Below are 9,070 nucleotides of genomic sequence, written 5' to 3'. Positions count from 1 at the left end.
GCCCCATCTCTGACTCGGGCCTCACTGTCGACTCTGCTGCAGCAGAATCAACCCTTTGTCCCCACAAAGAATGTGTCTTTCCTCACTTTTGGGGGGAAAACAAAGAACAAAAGAGTAAATTCTAATCTTGCTCTGCAATTTATTCTCCTCTAATTGTCCCCATATGATGTGGAAGAGATTATGTATTTTCCTGTTTTAGATTCAGATCAACACAAAAGATGCAACAACACCAAGGAGGCTCCAGACTGTCAGTGTTAGGATTTTTTTTATATAAACAAAAAGAAGTCAGAGGAAAAACAAAGAAGAGAGAAAAATAGGATGCATCTATACAGAGAGAAAATTTCTCAACCCATCAGAGGAGGCTCTCGTTGGGCATTATGTACTGTTTTCAAAAGTTGGAGGGCTCTCTTTCAATGGATTCACCCAGAGTGATTTGTGATTCAAATAAGTCAGCTGGGTAGTGACATCTTTCAAAAGCCATTAACTCTCAGATAGAGGCTGAGGATGAGGGCAGGGCCCACTGTGACGGTCAGGTGTCTCAGCAGCTGCTCACTCCAGTCCAGATAACACAATAGCTTCTAGCATTCTGGCTGTCACCAAGCTCAGTCAGTCAGAAAAATAATGATATCCTGGAGACACAGTGGCTGCTCCTCAAAAAAAGCCAATGCACTTCACTAAGGCATGTGTTCCTAACAGTGGAAGCACTAAGAGTAAACAGGAAAGGAGCAGGAGTTTCCCAAGATCCTGTGTTGCCCCCCCCCCCCCCCCCCTGCATTTCTAGATGTCTATAAAAGTTGGAGTGAGAGAACACAGCACTGTGAAATAGCTTAGCACTCTCAATTAACCCACATTATTTCCTATGTCCTATAATTAGTAACAATTATAGTCTGTATAGTTTTTTTAAATGATTGGGCAGGTCTCACAAGCTCAGAGGAAACAGGATGTTGGCTGAGGGGTGAGCTTCTTTGTTTTGCTTTGTCAACGGCTGCTCAGCCAACAATTACAAAACACAGATATACTTCACACAAATAAGTTCAGTCCACTTTCTTGGCAACAAGTTCAAACCCTGTGGCGAATAATAAATAATAAAAATATAGGGTTACACACTTAGAAAATAGGTTTCCTCAAGGATTATTTGTTAAGGGTTTGTGCCCTTTAATGGTTATTTGCAGTTCAGAAAAGGGTTTGTTCATCTTTTTGTGATAATTAAAATGTAGGGGTTTCAGTTCATTTGAATATTTTGGGGTGTGGTTTTACCATGAGTGAGAGAATCATTCAAGTTGATCTAACCTGTTGTGTTATGTTTTTACATGTTAATTATGACTATGGCCAGTGACGGTGTCTTGTGAAAGACACACTCACGTATGGCCTTGTGTCAATTGAGAACTGTTGACTAAATCAGTTGTTCTCAATTCTCCCCTCAGTGACCCCTAGGCGTTCCAGAGCTGGCATGCCTGATCCAACTTGTCAAATAACACAATAATATCACCTATGAAATATTAGTTGTATGACATGCCTAACCAGAATTTGAAAAACTTGCATGGTTATCCAAAAGGTTTTTTGTAGAACCTCTGAGATTGAGAAAGGTTCTTTATATAACTATTCTCCATAAAGGTTCTATAAAGAACCATTAAAAATGGTTATATCTAGCACCAAAAAGGGTTATAACCATAGCTACTCTTTTTGGTGCTGTATGTATATGAGTATGGTTCTTTATAGAACCTTAAAAAAAGGTTCTAAATAGCAACAAAAAGGGATCCGCTATGGTTAAAAGCCAAAGAACCCTTATTTTGCACTATATATATATATTTTTGTGTGTGTAGGTCATAGAACTTCCATTAGAACAGTGGCTCCCTTAAAACAGTGTTTGAATGAACTGGTCATTCACCAAAGCACTATTAAGAAGCTGACAGCTGCCAATTGAAATATAAAGGCCACGGATCAGAGACTTTGAGCCAGCCAATGTTAAATTGTTTAAAAACCAAAAATGGATGAAAAGATACAATTAAATATAAAACATTTCAGTGAAGACCAAAAGTAATCTGAACAATGTTGTATAATGTATATGTCCAACTACTGGCAACAAAGACAGCTGTGCGCTATGTGCAGAAACCCACCTCAAGGTGAAATGTCTTGCTGCTGTGTGTGCGCGTGTGTCTATGTATGTCTGAGTGTGTGTGTGTTACCTAAACAGTGTCTGTTCCTCAATGCTCCAGACATCAGAGGTCATACTCCAACTCCACTGTCTACATGTGTCGTGGATGGCCAGTTTTAGGATTGACGATTATCATCACAAACGTTAATCAGTGTTAATGAGATGAACTGGTCAATATGGGTATACAGTATGAGACTTACCATTAAAGAGTGAAAGAATAAATTGTGATCTGGGAACATACTGCACTTCAAATTGACAAAGGGAGAATATCAACTTCTCTCACTTTCCTTCCATGTTTCTCCTCACTATAAACTAAATGTTCAATCATAAAAACCATCCAACACTATTAAACTCAGCCCATTGTGTTTTGTAGATCTAGTAACCATTCCAGGACATTCCCTCTCTGCTAACCACAGAACACTATACTGGGATCTGGGCACAGAGCTATGGGTAGCAGAGCAGCCACATCCACAGACCGCCTGTGTTTTCCATCAGGCCCTGTGTAGCACAGGACGCAGACTGTAACATAAAGCCCAGTTAAAAATGGAGCATATTAGCATTAGTGGTTCAGTTTGTATAGTTAGATAATTTGCGGAGGGGTCACTGGTTGAAATCCGATACCTTATTTGTCTTAATAACTCCCTCACTCACACTTAGAAACACACCTACAAGAAAACAACCCTCTACCCAAAATGTACACCCCTTGCGCATGCACGCAAATGCACCACTCAACATCACCTTATTCAATATTACCCTCATTCCAGCCATATCTTTATCACTTTCTTTCCAGAAACATGTGGTTGTAATTAACCTTTAAATTATAGGATGTATGTAGCATGCATGGTTATCTAAAAGTAAGCACTGCCACACATATGAACTGCATTTATAGACAGCTTTGTTGAACACTGTCACGTCCTGACCATAGAAAACCTTTATTTTCTATGGTGGAGTGGGTCAGGGCGTGACTGGGGGGTGTTCTAGTTGATTATTTCTGTGTGTAGTCTAGTTTTTGTATTTCTATGTTGGCCTGGTATGGTTCCCAATCAGAGGCAGCTGTCTATTGTTGTCTCTGATTGGGGATCATATTTAGGCAGCCTTTTCCCACCTGTTGTTTGTAGGATCTTGTTTTTGTATTGTTGCTTTTGATCCCTACAAGGCTGTACGTTTGTTTGTTACTCTTTATTGTTTTGTTGCTGGTTCACATTTAAATACATTTTGATGAACCCAAACCACGCTGCGCCTTGGTCCACTCCTTATAACGATCATTACAAACACTCAGACTATATGAAACATTTCGATTTTAGAATGTGCCTTTTCTAACCACATGTTTAGTGTTGTGTTAAATGGGTTTAGGCACATTTGAGAAAAAGCACACAAACAGAAATGGAAAGCTGTAGCAAGGCCTTTCCTATCTTTCCTATTAGAGAGACCCCCAGTAATGTTGAAAATGGAACAGCAATACTTGTCTGACCAGTTACAGTTGCAGCTGAAATTATTGGCACATTTGATTAAGATGAGCAGCAAAAAAAGACTAAATAATAAATAACACAAATACTGAGCTATATTGTATGCTCCAAAAAAAATGGGGAAATAATTTTATTTGGTACTTATAAAATTCAGAAACATATTTTATTTAAAGGCTCAGTACAGTCAAAAACACAATTTCCCAGGTTTTATATATATTTCCACACTGAGGTTGGCATGAGACTGCGAAATTGTGAGAATGGACTTTTGGAATGGACTTTTGGTGACATCATTAATAGACCATTAAGGAAGAGTTCCAAACCTTCGCCAATAACAGCTAGTTTTCAGTTTTCCCGTACCCACTCAGACCACTCCCAGGCAATCCTAGCAAAATTCTTGCTTGAGATTTTGCTCTTTGCAAGAAGATATATTTGTTTATGTTTTACCATTTTAATTTAAAACAATCACAGTAAGGTACTTAATTGTTACCCAGAAATGATTTGATATTGAGATTTTAAAAAACAGCCTCATTGGTCCTTTAACAAGTAATTTAGAAAAATCTCAAAAAGAGTAGTGTCAAAATTATTAGCACCCCTGTTTTCAATACTTTGTGCCCCCTCCCCTTGCGAGGACAACGGCACTTAGCCTTTTTCAAAAAAATTGCATGAGGTTGAAGAACACATTGGGAAGAATGTTAGGCCATTCCTCCATACAGAATCTTTCCAGATCTTTGATATTTTACATTTAAATCATTTAGCAGACGCTCTTATCCAGAGCGACTCACAAATTGGTGCGTTCACCTTAAGACATCCAGTGGAACAGCCACTTTACAATAGTGCATCTAAATCTTTTAAGGGGGTGAGAAGGATTACTTTATCCTATCCTAGGTATTCCTGAAAGAGGTGGGGTTTCAGGTGTCTCCGGAAGGTGGTGATTGACTCCGCTGTCCTGGCATCGTGAGGGAGTTTGTTCCACCATTGGGGGGCCAGAGCAGCGAACAGTTTTGACTGGGCTGCGCGGGAACTGTACTTCCTCAGTGGTAGGGAGGCGAGCAGGCCAGAGGTGGATGAACGCAGTGCCCTTGTTTGGGTGTAGGGCCTGATCAGAGCCTGGAGGTACTGAGGTGCCGTTCCCCTCACAGCTCCGTAGGCAAGCACCATGGTCTTGTAGCGGATGCGAGCTTCAACTGGAAGCCAGTGGAGAGAGCGGAGGAGCGGGGTGACGTGAGAGAACTTGGGAAGGTTGAACACCAGACGGGCTGCGGCGTTCTGGATGAGTTGTAGGGGTTTAATGGCACAGGCAGGGAGCCCAGCCAACAGCGAGTTGCAGTAATCCAGACGGGAGATGACAAGTGCCTGGATTAGGACCTGCGCCGCTTCCTGTGTGAGGCAGGGTCATACTCTGCGGATGTTGTAGAGCATGAACCTACAAGAACGGGCCACCGCCTTGATGTTAGTTGAGAACGACAGGGTGTTGTCCAGGATCACGCCAAGGTTCTTAGCGCTCTGGGAGGAGGACACAATGGAGTTGTCAACCGTGATGGCGAGATCATGGAACGGGCAGTCCTTCCCCGGGAGGAAGAGCAGCTCCGTCTTGCCGAGGTTCAGCTTGAGGTGGTGATCCGTCATCCACACTGATATGTCTGCCAGACATGCAGAGATGCGATTTGCCACCTGGTCATCAGAAGGGGGAAAGGAGAAGATTAATTGTGTGTCGTCTGCATAGCAATGATAGGAGAGACCATGTGAGGTTATGACAGAGCCAAGTGACTTGGTGTATAGCGAGAATAGGAGAGGGCCTAGAACAGAGCCCTGGGGGACGCCAGTGGTGAGAGCGCGTGGTGAGGAGACAGATTCTCGCCACGCCACCTGGTAGGAGCGACCTGTCAGGTAGGACGCAATCCAAGCGTGGGCCGCGCCGGAGATGCCCAACTCGGAGAGGGTGGAGAGGAGGATCTGATGGTTCACAGTATCGAAGGCAGCCGATAGGTCTAGAAGGATGAGAGCAGAGGAGAGAGAGTTAGCTTTAGCAGTGCGGAGGGCCTCCGTGATACAGAGAAGAGCAGTCTCAGTTGAATGACTAGTCTTGAAACCTGACTGATTTGGATCAAGAAGGTCATTCTGAGAGAGATAGCGGGAGAGCTGGCCAAGGACGGCACGTTCAAGAGTTTTGGAGAGAAAAGAAAGAAGGGATACTGGTCTGTAGTTGTTGACATCGGAGGGATCGAGTGTAGGTTTTTTCAGAAGGGGTGCAACTCTCGCTCTCTTGAAGACAGAAGGGACGTAGCCAGCGGTCAGGGATGAGTTGATGAGCGAGGTGAGGTAAGGGAGAAGGTCTCCGGAAATGGTCTGGAGAAGAGAGGAGGGAATAGGGTCAAGCGGGCAGGTTGTTGGGCGGCCAGCCGTCACAAGACGCAAGATTTCATCTGGAGAGAGAGGGAGAAAGAGGTCAGAGCACAGGGTAGGGCAGTGTGAGCAGAACCAGCGGTGTCGTTTGACTTAGCAAACGAGGATCGGATGTCGTCGACCTTCTTTTCAAAATGGTTGACGAAGTCATCTGCAGAGAGGGAGGAGGGGGAGGGGGGAGGAGGATTCAGGAGGGAGGAGAAGGTGGCAAAGAGCTTCCTAGGGTTAGAGGCAGATGCTTGGACTTTAGAGTGGTAGAAAGTGGCTTTAGCAGCAGAGACAGAAGAGGAAAATGTAGAGAGGAGGGAGTGAAAGGATGCCAGGTCCGCAGGGAGGCGAGTTTTCCTCCATTTCCGCTCGGCTGCCCGGAGCCCTGTTCTGTGAGCTCGCAATGAGTCGTCGAGCCACGGAGCAGGAGGGAAGGACCGAGCCGGCCTGGAGGATAGGGGACATAGAGAATCAAGGGATGCAGAAAGGGAGGAGAGGAGGGTTGAGGAGGCAGAATCAGGAGATAGGTTGGAGAAGGTTTGAGCAGAGGGAAGAGATGATAGGATGGAAGAGGAGAGAGTAGCGGGGAGAGAGAGCGAAGATTGGGACGGCGCGATACCATCCGAGTAGGGGCAGTGTGGGAAGTGTTGGATGAGAGCAAGAGGGAAAAGGATACAAGGTAGTGGTCGGAGACTTGGAGGGGAGTTGCAGTGAGGTTAGTGGAAGAACAGCATCTAGTAAAGATGAGGTCGAGCGTATTGCCTGCCTTGTGAGTAGAGGGGGAAGGTGAGAGGGTGAGGTCAAAAGAGGAGAGGAGTGGAAAGAAGGAGGCAGAGAGGAATGAGTCAAAGGTAGACGTGGGGAGGTTAAAGTCGCCCAGAACTGTGAGAGGTGAGCCGTCCTCAGGAAAGGAGCTTATCAAGGCATCAAGCTCATTGATGAACTCTCCGAGGGAACCTGGAGGGCGATAAATGATAAGGATGTTAAGCTTGAAAGGGCTGGTAACTGTGACAGCATGGAATTCAAAGGAGGCGATAGACAGATGGGTAAGGGGAGAAAGAGAGAATGACCACTTGGGAGAGATGAGGATCCCGGTGCCACCACCCCGCTGACCAGAAGCTCTCGGGGTGTGCAAGAACACGTGGGCGGACGAAGAGAGAGCAGTAGGAGTAGCAGTGTTATCTGTGGTGATCCATGTTTCCGTCAGTGCCAAGAAGTCGAGGGACTGGAGGGAGGCATAGGCTGAGATGAACTCTGCCTTGTTGGCCGCAGATCGGCAGTTCCAGAGGCTACCGGAGACCTGGAACTCCACGTGGGTCGTGCGCGCTGGGACCACCAGATTAGAGTGGCCGCGGCCACGCGGTGTGGAGCGTTTGTATGGTCTGTGCAGAGAGGAGAGAACAGGGATAGACAGACACATAGTTGACAGGCTACAGAAGAGGCTACGCTAATGCAAAGGAGATTGGAATGACAAGTGGACTACACGTCTCGAATGTTCAGAAAGTTAAGCTTACATAGCAGGAATCTTATTGACTAAAATAATTCAAATGATACAGTACTGCTGAAGTAGGCTAGCTGGCAGTGGCTGCGTTGTTGTTGTTCTATCTCTCTATAGTGCTGTTTCTTGTATTATGGTCTCTTGTTTCTTTAGAGGTTTCACTTTGTTGTCCTTTTTCTTTTCCTTTTTCTTCTGTCCTTATTTTGTCTTCCTTTCTTCTGTTAACTAGATATTTTTTGTTGTTATTCTTTGTAAGCTAGCTAGCTTCTTCCAGGAGAGTCCCTAGCAACTGCTTAGCAACAAGTAAACAATTCAGCTAGCAATTCAGCTAGCTAAGATAACTGTACAATTTTATGAAAAATAGTTACTTCTTCAAAAGCCTGTCTTTTTTGATATCCAACCGTTTGCACTTATGGACTGCCCTCTTCAATTCAAACAACAGGGTTGGTGTTCAAGACCAAGATGGCCATTGCAAAATGTGGATTTTGTGGTCAATTAATAATTTCTTTGTGGATTTTGATATGTACTTGGGATCATTGTCTTGCTGGAAGATCCACTTGTGGCCAAGTTTCGCCTCGTGGCAGAAGCAACCAGGTTCTTTGGCTAAAATGTCTGGGTACTTGGTATAGTTTATGATGCCATTGACCTTAAAAAACTTCCCCAGGTCTATCGGAAACAAAACAGCCCCATAACATCAAACATCTACAACCATATTTTACAGTAGGTATTCTTTCCTGCATATGCATCCTTCTTTGCCGTAGCCAAAGAGCTTTGTTTTCATCTCATCTGGCCATAGCACCCAGTTCCAATACAAGTACCAAAGCTGTTTAGAAAACTACAGTTGTTCACATTTGTGTGCGTGTGTGTGTGTGTGCGTGTGTGTGTCAATAAAGGCTTTTTATGGCAACCCTTCCAAATAGCCTATTGGCATGCGACCAAGTTCTGTAATTCTCCAACTGTGGCTCTCGGACATTTCTTTTCTTCCTGAACCAGCTTCCTCACTGTGCATGGGGACAATATACACTTGGGTCCCAATACCAGGCAAGTTCACCACTGTTCCAGTAGTTTTAAACATAATTGTTGCCCTAATTGTGGTAAGTGGTATACAGTGGCTTCAGAAAGTATTCATACCCCTTGACTTATTCCACATTTTGTTGTATTACAGTCTGAATTCAAAATGGATTAAATGGATTTTTACGCACAATACCCCATAATGACAAAGTTAACATATTTTTGGGCATTTTAGCAAATGTATTTAAAAGATTAAATAGAGAAATATCTATTTTGCATAAGTATTCACACCCCTGAGTCAATACATGTTAGAATCATATTTGGCAGCCATTACAGCTGTTAGTCTTTCTGGCTAAGTCTCTAAGACCTTTGCACACCTGAATTGCACAATATTTGCACATTATTCTTCTAAAAATTCTTCAAGCTCTGTCAAGTTGGTTGTTGATCATTGCTAGACAGTCATTTTCAAGTCTTGCCACAGATTTTCAACTAGGCCACTCAGGAACATTCAATGTCGTCTTGGTAAGCAACTCCAGTGTATATTTCGCC

The sequence above is a fragment of the Oncorhynchus nerka genome, linkage group LG21, assembly GCF_034236695.1.
Source record: "Oncorhynchus nerka isolate Pitt River linkage group LG21, Oner_Uvic_2.0, whole genome shotgun sequence".
Lineage (NCBI taxonomy): Eukaryota > Metazoa > Chordata > Actinopteri > Salmoniformes > Salmonidae > Oncorhynchus > Oncorhynchus nerka.
Note: the sequence above shows the minus strand (reverse complement) of the source record.